We start from the raw sequence: 21,095 nt of genomic DNA on the forward strand, positions 1-21,095 counted from the left end.
TGCGCAGCCCTGCACAGCGCTCCCCAAGGCTTGGAACTTTCACTGAAAGCGGGTGCAAAGTGCCTCCTGCAAAACGGAAGTGCTTTGCATCCGCTTTCAGTGAAAGTTCCAAGCCTTGGGGAGTGCTGTGTAGGGCTGCGCAGGGCTCCCCGCACCTCCTGCAGCCTGCTGCAGCCCTGCCTTCTAAAAGTGACAAGCACCCCCCTCGCCCCCCCAGCAGCGATCCTGGGGATTGAGTTGCTGCCCTAGCCCCTCCCTCACAAAGACTAAGGGAGTAAAGCTCCCTCAAAGTTTGTATACCACTGGTATAGTCTATAAGAGAAAGTGGGGGGCTGGAGACAGGAATGAGCACTCCCACTCAAGGAACCAGCCTGGAAACCATCTGTACCACCCTTTGAGTACCAACATGGCACTGGGCTGCAACTCAGAACAGGTTTGGTTTTGTTCTGTGTTCTTACTTCACAAAAATGCACTTTTTTAAAAAAAAAATGGACAGACCCTAAGGAGACTGCCTGGCAGCAATGGCATTTTACTCCAAGCATTTTAATTGAAGGAAGCAGTCTAAACATGTCCTTGGAAAACAGTGGAGAGCAGCATAGATTTTTCAGCAAGGTAACTGTACAATCAAAGCCCCTTAGGGTGGTTACAGAGGTATACAAACATGTGCACACTTATGTGAGATGTTTCTAAAGCAACAATCCTATTATTAGCGCTAATTGAGCCCATTGCTCTTATATCAGGTGTTGATGCAATCTGCCAATAGCAGATAAAAAGATCATGCAAATGTCGACTAGTATAAATGGTAACTTTTTTTTGGTTACAATCTACATGAGTGGAAAACAATTACAGGTCCAGCCTATTTATACATGGATTTTTTTATACACTGATTTGACTCAACACGAATGGCCCCTGCAAATGAGAAGGAATGTGCTGATCCCTGGAGAAGGGAAAAAATGCACCCCTTTAAAATCTGTTTGAAAAACTGAACAGTCCTTTAACAATAGCCTCTTTAATGAGGGGGGGGGAAGCTGGCTGACAATCCATCAATCCTTTTCTCTCCAGCAGATCCCTCCCTTCCCCCTGAGCACTTGAAAGAAAGGTGATCATTTTGCATTGGCTGAGTGAAGCGCCTTTGTAAGCTCTTGGAGGAGGACTGATTGATGGACTGTCTTCTTAACGACTCTATCTTAACAAAGGTCAGCAAGGCTGTTTTTAAATCACTGGAGCAAAGCAACTTTGTTTTTTAAATGGATTTGCTATAGTGTGTTTTTTACCATCCAAGTGAGTGTTTGGAACCGAATACATGCGAATAATTAGTCTCAACCTGTACTAAGAAACTATTAAGTCAATGCGTGTTTTATAAATTCTACCACCACTGGTGTCATCCAGCCTATGTCCTCAAATACTCATACATTTAAGACAAATGCTAATGCATTTTCAGTAGGACTTGTTTGCTTCCTAGGAGTAGGAAAGGAAAGACAGGCTGGAGGTTCCCTCCATGACAATGCTGCCAAATCTTCCGTATCACTTTACCAGCAGCTGCAGCCTCTCCATCCCCTGCCCCCTTCATAATGAAATGAATCTCACACAACACACAGACACAGATTCTCATACAGATCTCTCTCAATTAACTCTGGCAGACAGTCACTCCCCCTTCCCTTCCCTACCACCACAGGCCTCTGACTTCAGTCCTCCATGTGCACCATTGCTCTTACAATACAGAAGGCGTAGTGTAGACGTACTACACATAAAATGCGACACATTCTGTCCTCGCAGGTACACTTTAGCTGAGAAAAAGAAAAAGTCGCTTCCTAATAACATTTAAAGCTCCTGGTTGTACAGAAAACTGGGGCATACTTGAAAGAAAAGAGGTCAAGCTTAGTGCAAAAGAAATTGGAGGAGGGGGAAAAAACAGCAGCTCACTTGCCAAGTAAACAACCAGAGCAAAGCCACAGGCAACATCAGTCCAAACAATACAGTAACATACCCTAATTGCCTTTATCTGAAGGGCAGGACCTCTGTAGAGCTATTTCCTGTCAGTTTTCTCATACAAATGGCCCATATTTACAGGTCATAATTATGCCAGTTCTTTTGTTTCCCCACTGGCTGTCACTGCTCTTGACAAAACCCCTGCTTCAGGAATGCCTGCATGATAGATCTTTATTTATCTGAAACATTTATAAGCAAAGAACTCTTTGGGCGATAGAAATAATAAACTCAGAACACAGAGATTTCTTTAAATAATACCGCTTCCATGCAACCTTTCTTCCTGTTTTGGGTCAGATACAAGCTGAAGTCCCAGAGCAGTCAATGAGAAAAAAAGCAGACAGGGAGTTGGTAGGGCAGCAGGTTGAGAACAGACTTTATTTTGGGGTTGCAAGACACTAGAAATGCCACTCAAGAGATAAAAGGGGAGCAATTCCCAGAAACAAAGACTCATAGCCAAAGTCCTGAACTCAACTATTAGGTCATTGGTGGATATTCTCACTAAAGCAACTGTTTGGTCTGCAACAACAGAACACCAGCAGGTTTTGAGTTCTAATTATCAGAACAAAGTCAGTTACTGTATTACAGCCCAATCCTATCCTGGACCAGCTCAGAGCAGGCAGTGGTGCAGAGGCAGCCTCCAGCGCACACTATGGGGTGCCTAGGAGCCAGGTAGCAGCAAAGAGACAAGCACAGAACTTTTATACTTAGCTACTTGGCTGCTCCTTGACCCCAGTGGTCCTACTTGGATCCACACCAGCTTTGTTTCTGGCAAAAATCCCAGCAGGTTCACTGGGACATGTCAAGCCAATGCAAGGCCATAGGATATCAGTGGCACCATTGTCACCAAGATCCGGCCCCTCAGCCCAGCTCGATCCCTGCCCCAAACCTTCCACAAACCACCCACTCCACCACCTTACCTCTACACTGCTGTAGCATCCAGGAGGTTCTGGGGTGCACTCAGAGCCACCAGCCATTTGTATCAGTAGGTTCAAAGCAGGCAACAGTAGTGTGGCTTTTGCGCCACCACAATGTGGCCTACAGCAGTGTACAAGATCTGCTATCACTGGCCCTCGATAGGATTAGGCCAGTGGTCTCCAAACTGTGAACTGCTGCATAAGAAAAAAGCCATTCAAGTGCAGCGCTTTCTGTTCTGCGCCGCAGTCTCCTATCTTTCCAGCAGATCTTTTCGGAAGCTTGCACCCAGCATAAGTTTCCATAAGAGCAGATGGAGAGGTAGAAGGCTGTGGCATGGAACAGAAAGCACTGCACCATGGTTTTTCCTTATACCAGATCCAGCCTGTGGGTTGTGGTTTAGAGGCTACTGGATTAGCAGTTAAGTTTGTTTGGCTGGCTCAAGCAAAACTTTAAAGAACATGGCCACCATTATTCAAATATTGGTTGGCAACCTTCAGTCTCGGAAGACTATGGTATCGCGCTCTGGATGGTGGTTCTGGCACAGCATCTAGTGTGGCTGAAAAGGCCAATTCGGGAGTGACAATCCCTTCCACACTGGGAGCAAGTGTAGTGTGTCCCTGGTCTGTCTCCCTGGCTGTGGGCCTTCCTTCTTTGCCTCTTTGCCTCAACCTGTTGGCCAAGTGTCTCTTCAAACTGGGAAAGGCCATGCTGCACAGCCTGCCTTCAAGCAGGCCGCTCAGAGGCCAGGGTTTCCCACCTGTTGAGGTCTTCTACAAATTAGTAAGTACTATATTAGTAGACCACAAGTCCAGTGACTTGCTGATAGGAGGGTTTCTGCAACTATGCTGCTTGACTGTATACAGTAGTAAGAACAAATAAGTGGTGCTGACCAAGCTACAATCTACCATGGCACAACTTACAGCATAAGCACATCCTGAAGCAGAATGCTTGGTTGGGAAACAAAGTGCAGCTTGGATGAGGGCAAGTGGCTTATTTCATTTACAAGCCAGCTTTGGTCAGTTTTTCAAGGGGTGGCTCGCTTTCACTCCCTGAAATTATGCATTAAGTTCTCACAAACACTGATTGACGGATTCCCCCAAGGAGTGAGGGTGGAAGACAATAGCCGGTACTGTTCTTCATGTTGTACTTAAGCTTTGCTGTGAACATCTAGGTCTAAAACATCCCTGATTAATAAGAGTTCTTTGAAGAGCTCTCCAAGCAAGGCTGTTTTGGGCCATTTCAGAAAGCCTATCCAAAAAAGGGTTCAACTAGAATCTCTCTTTGTTTAGAAGTACAACCCTTGTACTGAGCTCATTACGCCAGTGACCTTCCTTTCTCAACTATTTTTCTTTGCCCATTTTGTTTGCACAAAAGCTTCTGTATCTGGACATTCTTAATAGCAGTAAGTACTGTTGACAAAATTGCAAACTTAAATCAACAGCAGGGAAAAATATGAGTCGGCAGCAAGAAGACTGTTCCATCCAGTCTCTCTAAAATTCATGTCATGGAGACAAGGAGATCTTTTTGTGCTATTCTGGAGAAAAAATTTCATCCTGAAGGTGATACACTACTGAATTTGGAGGCCCATGCTATATTTTGTTTACATTCCATGAAGCAGGGGTGAGCCATCAGAATTGATTTACAGTATATTGGCAGGGATTTTTGACTCCCAATTGTTCAGTGTTGCCAACAAAAGTCTTCTGTGCTACGTTTTGCTAAATAAACTAATTTAGAATCCTGATCTTAATAACTCAGATGTATTTGTAATTATATGCTAGTCATCCCAGTGTATTATGGTTTCTGGAGTGGTATAGATCAATGTTCCTCTGACTTTTTAGCACTGAAACCCACTTTTTAAAATGACACTTTATCGGGAACCAACTAGTTTTACAAGACTTTTTAAAAAGGTGATCTAGAAAGAAATATTTAATTATTTCTTTATCAGTAATATTTATTTATTTATTTATTTGCTTGCTTGCTTGCTTGCTTTGAAAAAAAATTCAATCCCTTTCTCATAATGAGGCAGACTTAATGAATAGCCTCAAGGCTTGAGGGGATTAGTTATGTGACCCAGGTTTCCCCTGCCCCCACTACCTATCACTGATGGACTTGGAAAAAACATACCTCAAACATTTATCTCTCTATTGCGGATACCGGATCCACGAATACAGGAGCCTGCCTGTATGCTTTCTCTCCTGATTGTGAGTTTCCCAGAAGTAGCTAGTGGGCTATTGTGGGAAAGATACTGGACTAGGTAAGCTTTGGTCTCACCCACCAGGGTTTTTCAAATGTTCTTATGTTAACTCCAAGAAAAAGAGGCCAATTTAAACCAAATTTCCCAGTGAGACTTCACATGCTTCCTAAACAATTACACATACTGTTGGGGTTCCCCTCCTCCCACAGGGTCCCAACTTACCCAGGAAGAAGACTTCTGGGCCAAAGGATCAGGGAGGAAGCTGGTAGAATATGGGGCCACCTCCCCATACACTGCCTGGGCACTCCTGTGGGTGGCAAAGCGCAGCAGGGGAACTCCGCGCGCCGAACCCCCCACTCCCCCTCCGCCTTGGAGAAGGGAGACAGAAAGCAGGCCATTCAGCTGTCGAGCAGCCGCCCCTCCCCCGTCTCAGGGGAGTGCTCCCCCTCACAGCCAGCCGGGACCTGCCTTACATGATCTGCAGAGCTGCAGGACCCAGGTTGGCAGGGCCAGCCCACCCCCAGAGGCAGAGACCAGGGTGGAGGCAGCAGCCTCCCCATCCATCTCAGGAACAACCCTGGCAGCTCCAGGTGAGAGGAGGTGGGAGGGAGGGAGAGAGAGGAAGAGGAGGAGTTGTGATAGTCCCAGGGAAGGGCAGTCTCAGAGACACACCCTGTGAGGGAAGGGGAGGGGCCTGCCCTACATAAACCAGGAGGCCAGGGATGACAAGGCAGTTGGGAGAGCAGCCAGGAGGATGTGCTGACAGCAGCCCCTGCTCCTGACCTAGGCAAAAGCTGTCAACCCAAAAAGGGGGAGGCTGGTGACACAACCCCCCCCCTTTGCTTCTGGTGAACTCGTCTGAGTCCTCCACAAGCGGGTCCCTATCGGAAAGGCCATGCCACCTCCCCTCCCCCTCCAGGGAGGCCTCACACATACTATTACTTTATTGGTCTTGAGAGTCAAGTCAAAGATCCATGGGCCCAAGGGCCCTGCCTATCTTCTTCAATACAATTTATACATGTTAATACAAAAATGGACCCCACTGCATTCATACACACACTTAAGAGTCACTGAGATAAAATTATATGTACATTAGAGTTACGCAGAGATGAAAAGAATTCATATTTTAAACGTGTATCACATATCACAATTTTTCAGCAGAAAAAACATTTCAGCTCTGCTTTAATGTCATGCCACAATTATTCAGGCAGAAAAAACGAATACAGCAGAATCGCAGGCGAGTCTAGAAAGGTATTAGTATCCCGACTCTTAAATCTTTTTCTTTACAAGTCAGCAGTTTCACAGGAAGAGTTTCCACAGCTCTGTTTTCTAGTAGCAGCAGGTTTACTGAGACAGATTTGTGGCCTTCCCAATACTGCATCAGGATGACTCCGCATTCCAGCTCAACAAAGCTACTTTTGATGCTGTTTCCCCATAGGTATTTTTCCCTTCCCCTGACCTTTCTATACTGTCTTTGGCCACACTGACACTTGGGAGACTAGGATTCTGCACTATGAATTTAGAATTTTGCAATTCCTGTGGATTTATCCAATTAAGAACAGCAGCATAGGGAAGACACCTAACCTAACAGAAAAGTGCAGTGTTCCATGCATAGCAATTACTTGCTAGTTACTAATGTCACTTCTGCACTAGCTGCTTATTTCAGGTCAGTGCTGATTTAAGGAATCTGCAAAGCATATCCGACACCTAATTACCTGCACTTTCAAAGAACCAAACCAAACACGTACAAGGGAAGCAAAGCATTTCCATACTGAAAAAGATACTGGATGGGTAAAAATACAAATGTTTGTTCTTCACATTACTACTAAAAAGATGCATGAATGAAGGCCAAGCTTAAAAGTGAGCCATGTTTTGAATTATTTGAAGCAACACTAGTAAATAAAATAACTCTTAAGAACCTGCATTGGAACATTTTCCTTGCCATTCAGTGACCACGGCCCATCTCCATGAATGTGGAAATAGAGAGCTACATTTCCAAATCAGAAGCAATCCCAAATTTAAATCCTGTGTCTTTTTTCAAAAAAAGAATTTGAACATTCTTATTCACCTCACCCAAAACAAGAAGTCCAGTTATTGTTCAAGGTTGTCAGACTGCAACCCAGAGATGACACCCATGGGCAGCAATGGCACTTGATCTTTTTTTAATGCAGCAAAGCATTGGCAAACCAACAACACTCCAAAGAGAAAATGATTAATCCTGCAGTATAGATTAGAACACACCCAACAGTTTTTATTCAGGATTTTCCTGGCACTTCCAGCCACAAAAACACATTAAGTGGCCTTACAGCCCAATCCTGAGCTGCCCAGGGCGCCCAGGCTCGGCAGCACCAAGAGGGGCTCCCGCCAGATCCTGCACCTCCCGGGCTACTGCGGGAGGCACCTCTGGAGAAGGGGACTTTCATCCCCTTCCCCCGAGTAAGGTAAGCAGCCCCACAATGGGGCTACTCACTTTACTGCCAACCAAAAGGTCAGCAGTAAGGTAAAGGCACTCGTGTAGTGTTCCGCGCCCTACACAAGCGCCTTGGATCCTGCGGAGCAGAGCTCTGCGAACCCGCCTCCCTCCCTCCCACGGCATGCCTCCAGCCCACACCGCAGCACACCTCCCCCCACCCTCTCTCTGCCCCTGCCAGCTTCCCCCCCTTCCTCAGAACGCCTCCTCCCCGCCCCCGCTCACCGTGCCACGGCTTGGCCGGTGCTGGACTAGCATGGGCTGGAGCCCAGCGTTGAGCCTCACAAACGTGCCTTATGGCACATTTGCAACAATGCTCGGCAGCACGGAGCACAGGATTGGGCTCTTAGTTGTTTTAGTTGCATTGTACCCAGTATTCACTGCTGGGAGTGTGGCACTGGCAGCCTAACTCAGGAGACCCAGTCAATTCTCCAAAAATCATCACATTACACAAGTCAAGCCTCCTTATCAGAAGACCCATGGCTATAGCTATATCCTGGAGTCTACCACAGTAGGTTCATTAAGGTTATCTCAACTTTATCACAGGTTTAAAGGCTTCTAGATACCATTTAAAATAATGAGAATTAGCAGCTTTCAGTGTAACCTCCTAATCTCTCTACTAGACATGTAACAGTTCATTGTTTACATTTCATGCAAACAGTTCATTTCAGGAAGTTTTAAAAACAATGACTTTGTGGGCTATTCATACATTAGCCTGAAAGACAGACAGTGCCTCAAGCACCATAAAGTGCCAGGCACCTAAACAGGCTCTTAGATACCAAATGAAAGAGGCAACACAAGAACCTGACTAGAACACTGAGCAGGAGAGAATGGCTCCAGTCTACTGTCCTTCACTGTTAAATGCATAGACAGATACTAAAAATTTCATTTTTAAAGGACTGCATAAGCCGCCATTTGATCATGTGAGTATCCTATCCATTCGGATAATATGTAACTTTGATCATTTGATTGTACCATGTAAATATTTAGGCCATGCACCTTTAACAGGCATATTATTCACACAATTGTTCCAGAGCAATTCACACAATTGCTTCCTCTGGTTTGCTTACTCTTAATCACTGTTCTAACTCTGGTGCTGCGTTCCAACATTTCCAAGCACTCTACTGTTGGGTTTGCAAAAATGTGACTATTTTGGTCTGTTAAACAAGTAAATACAGAAAGAACAAAGAGGCTTTTACTACAGTTAAGCTTTTTTGCCCTAGGTTCAGTTTGAACAAACTAAAGGCAGCTATGGAGACACCAAGTATTTTGGGCTTCAGTCACGAAATCTTTTGCAATGAAATAATTCTCATTAATTTACACAGAACTCATTTCTAAGCCATTATTTACCTACCTCTACCTTGAGACTGTTGGAGTTAGTGCAACTCCGTCTGCTATCCAGAGGGGGGAGGATGCTGTCCAGAAGGGGTCAAGCTATGGCCAGTGACTCTGACCTTTCTACCTGTTCTCTGTGATCCTTGTGTTCTGTGGCCCTAACCCTTCCCTTCTCCTCTGAGCACTTCCTCTTGTCCTCTGACCACCGACCTGTTAAGATGTGTACACCAGGGCTCTGATGCCCAGGCCGTCTTGAGCTCCAGGGCCTTGCTATTTCTGTTAGCTGAACCTCTGATCCTAATCAGATGCTGTAAATATACACTCAATGGAACTATAAGTGAATAACTTTTTTGCAGCTTTAACAAGCCATTGCCTCTTTGTCTTTTTTTACTGATTAGCAGCCAGCCGGGTGAGGGAGGTTCCCTGAGGTGATACCCAAAGGGGGGGGGGGTCTGCTGCTTAAGCTACTCTGCTTCCCCCCCCCCAAAGAGGAAACTATTTTTAATTTCCTCCAACAGACACTACAGATGTAGGGCCTCATTCTGAAAACACTAGCTGACTATATATACAACTGAGTTCAAAAGAATCAAGCATGCCTATGTTTGTACTAGAACTGGGTTAATCAGATATTTTCAAATGGTATGCTGCAGTGTCCACAGGTGTGTTACTGGAGTTTTGGGGAGGGGAGAGTAATTTATTAGTAGGGCCAGTGGAGGATGTGAGCCCCCATTGGTAGTAGGGTGTGTGAGTAGTCCACTGGCAGTGGGGTGTGCCTTGTCAACTGTCAAAAAAGTGACTGTGTGCCCTGAAAATTTTAAGTGCCTTATCAGTGTGCCATAAAATTAAAAAGTTGAAAATCACTGGGTTAAATTAGCACATAATTAGAATGAGAAAGTTATGAGATAAATGGCTGCTCCCATTAGAATCTGAATGGAGGGAGGGACCCACACTCCGTCAACAATGGGACCAAACAGAATACAAGATATAGCAGATGACTGATCTTATCATGTATAAAACAAAATTTATGAATTTATAAAAGCAATCATGTAAATTAGCAATTATATCATCTTTCAAACTCAACCAAGAGCCCAACTCTATGCATGTCTACTCAGAAGTAAGCCCCACTATAGTCAATAGGGCTGACTCCCAGGTAAGTATGGTTAGGACTGCAGCTTAAATTACTTAACATATGTAGTAATATAAGAAACTCCATCCTTTGCATCTTTTTAGATTGTGAGCCCTTTTGGGACAGGGCGCCATTTAGTTATTTGATTTTTCTCTGTAAACCGCTTTGTGAACTTTTAGTTGAAAAGCGGTATATAAATACTGTTAATAATAATTAATAATAATAATCTTTGTTCAAGCCCAGACTGACAGATTCAAGCCTTCAGATAGATTCTGATTCAGTAATTTCCACTGGAGTCTGCCTCTGAAATTCCTCTGTTGTATTGGTGACTAGCAACAGAGTATTTCAAAGTGTTCATGCACTCAAATGAAAATTTTGCCATTCTTTATATCAGATTTACTTCCATTTATTTTTTGAGTGGAATGCTTGTCCTATGTAGACAGCAAAAGGGCATTGTTGGCAAATGATAGCATATCTCACACTGGACATCAAGCAAATGAGTGAGCGCTTCTAGCACACCTGATGTGATCTGGCCCTGTAATAATGCTTTAATATTGAGTGGCAGGGATGTATAGGGACAGAGCTGGCATCTGGGGCTGCAGGTTCTGGTACCTGTCATGTTGTTGTTGTTAGTAGGTGTTTCAGGTTAGAGGGTTACCTGTAAGCAAGGACTGACTCCAAAGGAAGATTTTAGCAGGAAACCATACCTAGGAATGTGCCAACTGAGGATAACATTTTATACATTTACAACTTGGATTTTATTCTGGCATATACTTTCAGGGACTAAAATTTTATCTCTATATAAACAACAAAGAGACTTACAGAACTTTAAACATTAATATACTGGTTTGTATCAGCAGCATTATCTGGTGTGCTCCCTGGGGCATTTGGTGGGCTGCTGTGAGATACAGGAAGCTGGACTAGATGGGCCTATGGCCTGATCCAGTGGGGCTGTTCTTATGTTCTTAGCAGCAGCCATCACATATGCAAACTCAGCACCAGCTTGCAGGGTTATTTGGCTTTATCTGCATCTACTATTTGTTGTCCATGCAAGTTAAGAATGCAAGTTCATTCTTTAAAAGATTCCCCACCCTACTGGACTATGCACATCATCTAATGTGTTAACTTCATATATCTGTTGAAGTAGGAGTCAGTGAGACGTAGTGGACAGTGTCAGGTTTGAGCCAGGGAAGGTCAGGTTTAAATCCCCACTTTGACCAGCCATTCTCTCTCAGCCTCCTAGTACTGCACTAATGAGGAATTAGGAGGAACAATGCTGTCCCTAAGCAGCCTAGATAAAAAGGTAAGAGACATAAATAATAAGGTTCTTGCCTCTTAAAGCACATGCCATAAATACAACTGTTAGCCTTTAAGGTATCACAGGACTCTGTTGCTTATGCAGCAATACATTAAAGCTGATTACTTTTCTATCAATCATCATCATGCAAGCCTCGAGGAAGGCCAATGCATTTCATGCCCCACTGTCTTCTTTTTCAAAATTATTCTGCTACATCAAAGACGCACCCATTATTCATATGACCTGATAAATGGAAGTGGGACTGTGGAGACTGGTGAGACTAGGTTTCCCATTATAATCGTAAGTGACAACTGATACAACTGTATTAGGAAAAGTGATCCTTCCCACTTGATGGCACCTTTTAAATACTGTAATGGTTGCTGGTCAACTGACTAATAATCCAAGAGATTACAAAATACTCCTAAATGGCAGTGGGGGAAGGTTACAGGTTGGGAGGTACACAGGGAGTCTGGAATGTAGAAAGCCATCACAGCTTGGAAAGGGTGAGTCTTCCAGAAGCTGTGAGGAATGATGGATGTAAGGTGTATGTGTGTGCAAAAGAGCAACATAAATAGTAGTTGGCAGCCTGAGGGGAAGACTGAATGGAGAGTTGACTGAAAACACTTAGGAGTGTCTCCTAGGAGATCAGACATGAGGGATTAGGCTTACTGCCCAAAAGGGTGCATGCTGTTTGTCTCCACTTGGTGTGCAACTTGTATATTTATAAATTTTACAAACACCCCAAGTCTCCAATAATGTCACCTCCAAAGGAAGCCAAAACTTGGGTAATGCTGCCCCTGGAACTTCTCAGCACTCAGGTAACATACGTTTAATTCTATTATGTTATACTAATGTGATAAATATCACCTGTGATGAATGAGAATGTGTTGTCCTTGTTACACAATCAGCTGCAACTGATGTGTGGTGGAGCCGACTTTCACCATATCCTAACTCCCTTTCCTGTCAGCATAACACTGGGCCACTCGGACCTGTGCCTGCTATTTAGGGCAGGCTGGGGTGTTACTCAGGGTAAGGGGAAAAATATCTCCTTATCCCAAGGTGACTACCAACCTGCTCCTAACCTGCATTGGATACAGCAGAGGCCATGAAGCCCTCTGCACCAGCGCAGCTTAGGAATGACCTGTCAAAGATTCAGGAATCTTGCCTCTGCCAGACTAATATGCAGAAAAGTATTCTCAAATGACCCACATTCCATGAAACAAGAATCACCCTACTCATCAGAGGGTTGCCAGTTGTCAACTCCTTTCTCAATGGACCACAAAGTTATACAGTATTCAGAAGCCCTAATTAAATGCACAGATTCTAACAGTTTTACTTCTTCAACTTAGATTTGCCCTGTGTGGAAGATATTCCCATGGCCACATCCAGTATCAGTTCTTCAGCTTAAGGAGGTAAGTAGCAGACGCATCAGTTCCTCACCCATTCCTTCAGGCATGAGGTAGACTGTTTTACTATAATAAACCCTTCAAGTGGCAATCCTAAAAATAAAGGATTCTATATTATATATTTATATTTATATATAGAATGTACAGAAATATATTATATAGAATGTATTTATACAGTCTATATAAATATAGGATATCAAAGACCATCAAAATCAATGAGACTAACTTCCAAGTAAACGTGACTCGGCTGCAATTTGGTTTGTTTTTAATGGAATATTGAAGAAGCTCTCTCTTACTCCCTTTCCCTAGGCTAGGGAGATTCATAAGCTGCAACACTATCACACACACTTGTTTCCCTCAAAGCTGGAGTACCCCGTCTCATCCAAGAAAGAACTTAACCCACACCTTCTTTGCACCCACTGCGGATCTGATTCCTATGGCACCTTCCTCCCATTCACCTATTCGCTGCTCCTGTTACCTGAAATGGGGGAGGGGGAAATAATGGAATTGTTGACTTTCTTCTACTCATGCACTCTGCCTCATGCTCTCCCATCCCAACTCACATATATATATTACGAGTGAAAAGTACATTTCTTGGAGGGCCAGCTACAACTGTTGAACTCTCCAGCTTCACTCAATCACAAATGGTCTATACATGCAGAAAGTACAATGAACTGGTTAAATCCTGAGGTGGAAGAGTGGATTGCACCACTTCAGACTGCAAATCATATTTTTGCAAAAACACAAATCATATTTTTTAACAGTCCTTATCTCAGTATTCCCACAAATAAAATAATCACTCTCACTCCCACACATACACACTTTTTAAGCAATCAAAAATGTGGGTGTCTACCTGCAATCTGAAGTGGTATAGCCAATCTACCAACCTACTTTACCACAGTATTCTGCCCAGCATGTGTAGATCAGGCATCATTCACTCACAGGCAGCTACAGGGACTGGAAGACGCTACTTAGTAAGATGATGGATAGCTCCAGAAGCCACTAGCTAACCTTTTCCTCAGTGGCAGCAGCCCTGGCTCTCTGGGATTCAGCAACACATGCCCATACTTTTATTTCATTCCCATGTATCATGGATAAATGCAGTATTGTAGGAGACACAGAACACAGTAAACATGGGGGGGGGGAGAATAGTCCAGCATCAGATGTAAGGATGGGACACCAGGTGAATGTTGTGAGTCCAAGGGAGCTGCTTGTCTGGGGACTGGTTGTTCTCTATAATTGACAGAAACTATAAGGATGTGATAGCATGTAGTGTATGGCAGAACAGGCCACCTTTTAATTTCCCCAACTCTGCTGCAAGCAGTAGTAGAAAACAGACAGTTGGGACAATCCTTATTCAGCACTGACTTGTCAGTTATCAAATCAAATTTAAGAACTCTGCGAGCAAGAGTATAATAGCACTTCAGTTTAACAAAAAAGAATCACAAGAAAACCCAATTATCCTTCCTGTGGATGTCAAATGTTCAAGCCTCAAACTTCTTTTTGTCTCACGCAAATATGCTCCTGTCATTCCACTGAGGAAAACAGCAGAACTCAGGTACTTAGAAATCTTGAATCACAAAGGTTCAAAAGATGGGACCAGTTTAAAAACACACAAACAAAAACTCCCTGTACAACCTAGTTCTACTTCTCATAGCCTTTTCCACCCAGTTATATTTGTTCTCACCAGAGGTTACCATCATAATAGATGAGCTTTAACAACGTGTTCTCAAGACCAGGTCCTTTTACAGCAGAACCATCTAACTGTTCTAACCTAGACCACTGATGCCACTGACTCCACAAGTGATCCAAGTATAACTTCGGCAGCAATTATCAGAGAGTTGAGACCATCCAGCAATATGAGCAAGTTGTTAAACAGTGCTTACTAGGAAGCAGGTAACTCCTGTGCCAAAGAACCCTGCAAAATGACTGCTCTAATATAGTGCTTTGAGCAAAAATTTAGAAATCACATTAGAACAAGGGAGATGGCTTCATCTTATGCGCCATGGACTGTGGGCAAGCAGCACACAAGGCACTGTTTCTAGAGACAAAAGAAAGAGGGGGAAAGCCCTCAGGGCTGACAGGAAGCCTGAATGCTAAAACTCTTTAAATGCTTCAAGGAACAGAGAAGGAGGTAGTAAGAGGGATCTTATCGCTATTCACCAAGTCTTAATCACAAAGAGTGTCAATTAAATTACATGACAGGCAACCCAATTCTATCCTGAGTTGGAAGAGGCAGGCTGGCTGGCCTATGCTGTATCCAGCGCAGGGTTTGAAGTGGATCCTGCACAACTTGGATTAAGGGGATTTATTTCCCCTCACCCCATGTCACATGGTAGCTAACTCAATGGGGCTACTCAGATCTGCGCCAGCAAGATGACTAGCACAGATCTGAGCAGCCCAGTATAAGAGTAGGCTGCTAGGGAGGGGGGTTGGGGGGTTGGGATCTGGCCTAAGTGCTGGAGGCCAGTCCAAAACTCCTCCTGGGTCCAGTCCAGTCTGCCTACTGGTCTGCAGGCCACCCACCTTTCCCCACCCCAAACCTTCCCTGTTCCACCTTCTTCCCACCTTCCCCACCTCCTGTGCTGGACTCCCAGCAAGTTGAGGCTTACTCACTGGGTTCAGGGCAGGATATGGCATCCAGGAACCAAGCACACATCAGGGAGTCAGCTCTCAAGTCATCACAGACATGCCTTTCAGCTCATTTGTGACAGTCCTGGGCCAGGGCAAGGGACTTGCACCAGCCCAAAGACACTCTGGATTGCATTCCAAGGTTGCAATATACTGAACATTTGGGACAAAGCCCTGCAAAGTCTTGCTCTGCAAATACAGGTCGAGTCCGTAATTCCCTTCCCTGAACTCAAGTGGATGGCAAAAAACACATTAAGGCAAATCCATTTTAAAAATGATGTCCCTTTCCTAGGTGATTTAAAAACAGCCTTGCTGACCTTCCTGATGTAAGGCAGAGTCATTAAGCGGACAATCCATCAATCACTCTCTCTCTAGACACTTAAAAAGGCTTCACTCCAAGCCAGCAACCCCTCCCTTCACCCAGAGCAAAGTCATTATCTTTCTTTCAGGTGCTCAGAGGGGAGGGAGGGATTGCTTGACTTGAAGTGAAGCTGTTCTAAGTGCCTGGAGAGATGATGATTGATGGATTGTCAGTCAGTTGCCCTCTCTCACATTAACTAGGATATTGTTAAACAACTGTTTTCCTTTAATTTAAAGGGCTCTTCTCATCACTTTAAGATAGAAGAATCGGTGGATAATTAGGTTACACCTGTAATCACTTGCATGACTGTCTCTCTACAGCAGTAAGAAAAGCAGTTTTTTAAGCAGTTTTTTTTTTAGTTTTAAAGGAATGCATTTTTCCTCTTCCCCAGGGATCAGCACATTCCTTCTCATCTGCAGTGGCCTTTCATGCCAAGTCAAATCAGTTTATAAAAATCTGTGTATAACAAGGTTGGACCTGTATATCAATTCTCAGGGTCTCTGCTAAAGTCCACGTGTAACTAGTGGTCCCTACCCCTCCACATCAGTATCTAGGAGTTCAAACAGTTGATTACCTGACAAAGTAATGAGGAAAAAAACAATTGAAAGGTTTACCAAATATTAAGGCCAATCCTTCAACAGAGTTTAGAAATAAGATAGATTCCACCAGTATTCTTTTTTTATATTATCTGCCTTTCAATTCTCAATATCACTTACAATTTAAATAGTATAAAATACAAGTAACAGAATGAAAAGAAATTACAGTCTCTCCAATTGTTTTTCTGATATATTAGCTTCCTTGCAATCACAAGCAATTTAAGAAATGACATTGTCCACCCAGTCTATCGCAACTGAAGACTGAGATACTGAACACATTTCCTTAGAAGTAGGTTCCTTTTAAATCAATGTAACTTACTTCCAAGAATGTACATTTAAGATCAATTTGTGTCAACAGTTAAGAAAATGGCTCCACTGCAATATATCCCAGAACTCTGTCACTCACTGGACAGAGTAGGTTGACCAACAGTGTGTTTTGAGCCCCCCCCCCCCCAAAAAAAACCTTAAAGGCATAACTTGATAATCAGTCAATATATGCTCCAGTTACATTTTGGCTCTCTTAGCAGGCAAGAAAGATACAATAACTCTGCAGGCCATTTTTACATATGCATTAACTGGAGGGCTGCATCACTGTGTTAACTGCAGAAAATCTCGTGGACACATTTTAACCTATTCTCTCAGTATACCATAGCATAAATTCTCCTCTCAACCTCCTAACAGAGCTACTACTTTCCCTCTTGTTTTTTCTTTTTGAGGGTTAACCAAGAAAAAGCTGCCTGAACTGCTTGTGAGCATTTGACAACAGCCAGGCAAAAATCAGCAAAGGAAGTTTTTTAGATTACCGAGATAAACATCAATTACTAATGTCTGAATATCAAGCAGCACAGCTACAGTGCCAGAATGAGAAGTTGCCAGCTCTGTTTTAACCCTTTCCTATAATTCTGTTGACACTGCCAGTTCCTGGTTACCCAACCCGGCTGTTTCTTCCATCATGAAAGTGAGATTCAAAGATCAAACTAAGGATTGGGGGGGGGGCGAGAGAACAGTTTTACCTCTCCAATTCTATTTCACCAATTTTTTCTTCACCCATACTTTAGGTCTCTGCTGTAACAGCTGAACTTTAATTCCTAGAGATTATAAGATCTGGTTCCATGACAGCAGACCTCTCATTTCTATTCTCCACCTCACCTCTACCCATGCTTACCTATACTACTCCTTGCTGAGCCTGGCAACAGATGCCAAAAGAACACAAGGTTTTTATTCTCCCAGCAAAGTATATACTGAAGGAACTGTAGATGGATCATATAATATTATTGGCAAGCTACCATAATGATGAAAACATGCACCTTTTCCACCACCTCTGAATTCAGAAAACAGAACAATATGGAACACAACCTAAGGCTCTTGATAGGACTGTCCTGAGTGGGTGACAAAAAACAGGTCCCACGAATTTCTTCCACAGGTACCTTCTTCACAATCAAGAAGGGGACCCACAGGTGGCCCATGGACCTAATGTTATAGGACTATCCTGCAAAGAAGTCTGAACAACTCCCCAAATCTAAGTCAATACTACCTGGAAGGGTCGTATCTTACCAAGGGGGAGTAAGCTAGCCTGACTGAGCAGAAACCATGCTTATTATTTGATTAGAAGATACTGTTACGTACACTGGTGAGAGAATACAGCATTCTAGGACCAAAATAATATGTATTAAAAGTGGTAGGGCACTGATAACATTTCTTGCGTTTGCTACTTGAGTGATCCTTCCAAGTAGCATTCATTTTCTCCTATAATTTTTTTAAAAAAATAAAACATTTACAAAATTAATGGGGAAGCTATATCTCTCTTCCCCAGTTAACAGATGCCTGTGGCAAGCTAATAAATGACATTTTCCACATAATATTAATGTTGATAGTGGTTGAGAGAAGGAAAACGGTCATGTTTTCAGTACAGTATGGTTTGTAGATAGGGGGAAATGCAAGATGATGGCAAAATATGACATATCTAGAGAAATCCCCAAACTACAGAAATCTATATACAGAATACTATGTGTCTACTGACAGATCAAGGATCCCGTACGTTGGCATCCTTCAGTCTCAGAAGACTATGGTATCGCGCTCTGAATGGTGGTTCTGGAACAGAGTGTCCTCTCCAGTATGCAAAGCCTGGGTAAAGTAGATATGGAGGATAGACTGTTTCCCATACAGCAAATCCCCCCTCTCCACATCGCTGAAATGGTCCAATGGAAAGTCAGAGGCCAATACGGTTGGTTCCAGCGGCGTCGCAGGAGTTGCCAAAACGTGACTGTGTTCAGTCATGAACTGCCTCAGGGACTCCGGCTTCGGATTTTGCCTCGAGGTTGACTCCTGAAGCCTTTTCCATAACTGGATGTAACCACAAGGCAGTGGAGGTTTGGACGAGTTTCTGGAGGAAAAATCCATTATGGGGTACAAGCCATGATGTGTATGCGCAACCTCCTGATTTTAGGAATGGGTTAAGTCAGAATGCCAGATGTAGGGGAGAGCACCAGGATGAGGTCTCTTGTTATCTGGTGTGCTCCCTGGGGCATTTGGTGGGCCGCTGTGAGATACAGGAAGCTGGACTAGATGGGCCTATGGCCTGATCCAGTGGGGCTGTTCTTATGTTCTTATGAGGTTTGGGATCAGAGTTTTCCTTCTCTCAGATGAGCTGCCTTCCCAGGCTAAGTTTCATCTAGAAACTGAGAGCCTATTCTTATCCCCAGCCCCCAGGCCAAATCCCTGTTATCCCGTATGTATAACAGATGAAAGACATGTTGCACAAGTTGAGTGTTATATGGAGAGAGTGAGGCACTTTAATGCACAGACTTTAAAATCATGGGTTTGTTTGTTTTTTGTTCTTAACTTTAAAATTACATAGTAAAAAAACTCTTTTCAATAAACTGAATTATAGAAGACTTAAGTGTTGTGATAATGCAATCTCCACAACAAAAGCACCACCTTCTTGTACGACATCTGGATCTCCAGCAACAAAAGCACAGCAACTGGGCATTTGCTGCACTATAAACTGATCACCTGGAAAAGCTCCAGAATGGTGGGAGCATTCAGCTATTGCAACTGAACAGAAACAGCACAAACCCCACCAGTTTACACAATGAAACTCATATTCCCTAAAGGAACTAAACTTCTCACAAATCAAGTGCTTGTTCAGCGTAAGCCAATGCATATTTATCCAGAAGTAAGTCAGTGGGGCTTGCTCCCAGGAAAGGGTGCACAGGATTGCAACCTCCATGTGATGAATTGCTGCATTAAACACCATCTATAACAAAATCATAAAAGGCTGAAGTACAGCAACTAACACTATGTCCACTGAAGGTATCAGAGTAACACGTCTGCGTTCTAAATAGATAACACTGATCACCCATAGAGTGTGTGTGTAAGAGTGTGAAACACACACAGTGAAGATGTACACTCAAATAACTGGCTGCAGTCCTGTCCACACTTCCCTGGAAGTAAGCCCCATTGACTATAATGGGACTTACTGCTGAGTAGACATGCATAGGCTTGTGCCCTAAGGCTGCAGTCCTGTCCACATTTCCCTGGGAGTAACCCCATTGACTCCATTGAATGGATGTACTTCTGAGTAGACATGCCTGCCTAGGACTGGGTTCAATGAGAGACTGCCACTCTCAAAGGCTACAACCCTATCCACACTTTCCTGGGAGTAAGTCCCACTGACTCGAATGGGACTTATTTCTGAGTAGACACGCACAGGATTGGGCTCTCTGTGACAATATGATAAAGACACCAACACATTTTTGAGAGGAAAGCAAAAGACAAAGAAATGCAGGGAGGCAGGAGCGGGTGGACCGGGCCCAGGGATGCCCTCCCGGGGCAGCACACGCAGCCTGCCTTCAGCTCTCCGGGAAGCACAATAGGGAGAGGCGGGGAGGAGACAAAGCGGCGTTCGCCTCCCGGTTTTGTTTCGTTCTCTGTGCATTCTGATGCCTGAGCAGCAGCCAACCCCCGAGGAGCCCCGGAGGTCGGCGAGCAGCACCGGCACAGCCCTGCAGGGCTCGCTTTGTTCTGCTGCAAGGAGACGGAGGGGCCGGGACTGCAACCCCCCAGTGGCAGGGCGCGCTGGTGCTAGGCTCGCACCTCCCCTCCCTACCACGGGGTGAAGCAGAAGAACCCAGCACAGCACCCTGGGGGGGGGGGCAAAGAAAGCGGGGGGCAGCCACTCGCGTCCAACCCAGCCCAGCGCGAGCCCGCAGCTGCAGACAATGCTCCCTTCCTCCTGCACCCAGACCCTCCCCCTCCCCGGGCAACGTGACAGTGCAGGGAGGGGTTACCTGGTGGCAGCGGGGCAGACACCGCAGGTGGCTGCAAGGCAAGCTGGGCTCCTGCGCGCCCTGAAAAAGGCATTCAGACGAGCAGGAGCTGCAGGCGCCTCTAAGCCCAGCCGCCGCTGCCGCTCCTGCCACTGCAGCGCATGGCTGATGCTCCTCTCCGCCCCAGCGTTGCTGATGGAACTGCAGCTCCGGGCTGGGGAAGAATGGAGCCCCTCCTGCGCACGCGCGCTTCAGCCTTCCCCGGGAAGGACCGAGCGGGCCGGCGTCGCGCGCGCGCGCGCGCTGAAGGGAGCTCGCCGACACGGGCTGCGCATGCGCACCATTTTCCTGGCGCTCCTAGCGAGCCGTCACGCATGTGCCGTCCGAGTCTCGAGGCCGGCCGACACCACCCCGCCGCCAATCATAGAGGTCTAGCAAGGGCTAGACAGAACGAGGCCGCGCGACTCTATGGTGGCAGAAGAACGCGGGGCGGGTGGGGTGTGTCGA

General features: G+C 44.8%; 1 protein-coding gene across 5 annotated transcripts in view; it reads right to left on the reverse strand.

The window, feature by feature from the left end:
* The window catches only part of CLASP1 (cytoplasmic linker associated protein 1), a 213,446-nt gene extending 192,713 nt beyond the window's left edge, over positions 1 to 20,733 (reverse strand). For all 5 annotated transcript variants that reach the window (XM_066611749.1, XM_066611747.1, XM_066611748.1 and 2 more), the window contains exon 1: positions 20,610 to 20,733. The gene's annotated coding sequence lies outside the window, so the exon portion shown is untranslated. The remainder of the gene's footprint in view (positions 1 to 20,609) is intronic.
* Between the last annotated feature and the right edge of the window lie 362 nt (positions 20,734 to 21,095).

Source organism: Tiliqua scincoides, chromosome 1 (assembly GCF_035046505.1).
Source record: "Tiliqua scincoides isolate rTilSci1 chromosome 1, rTilSci1.hap2, whole genome shotgun sequence".
Taxonomy (NCBI): Eukaryota; Metazoa; Chordata; class Lepidosauria; order Squamata; family Scincidae; genus Tiliqua; species Tiliqua scincoides.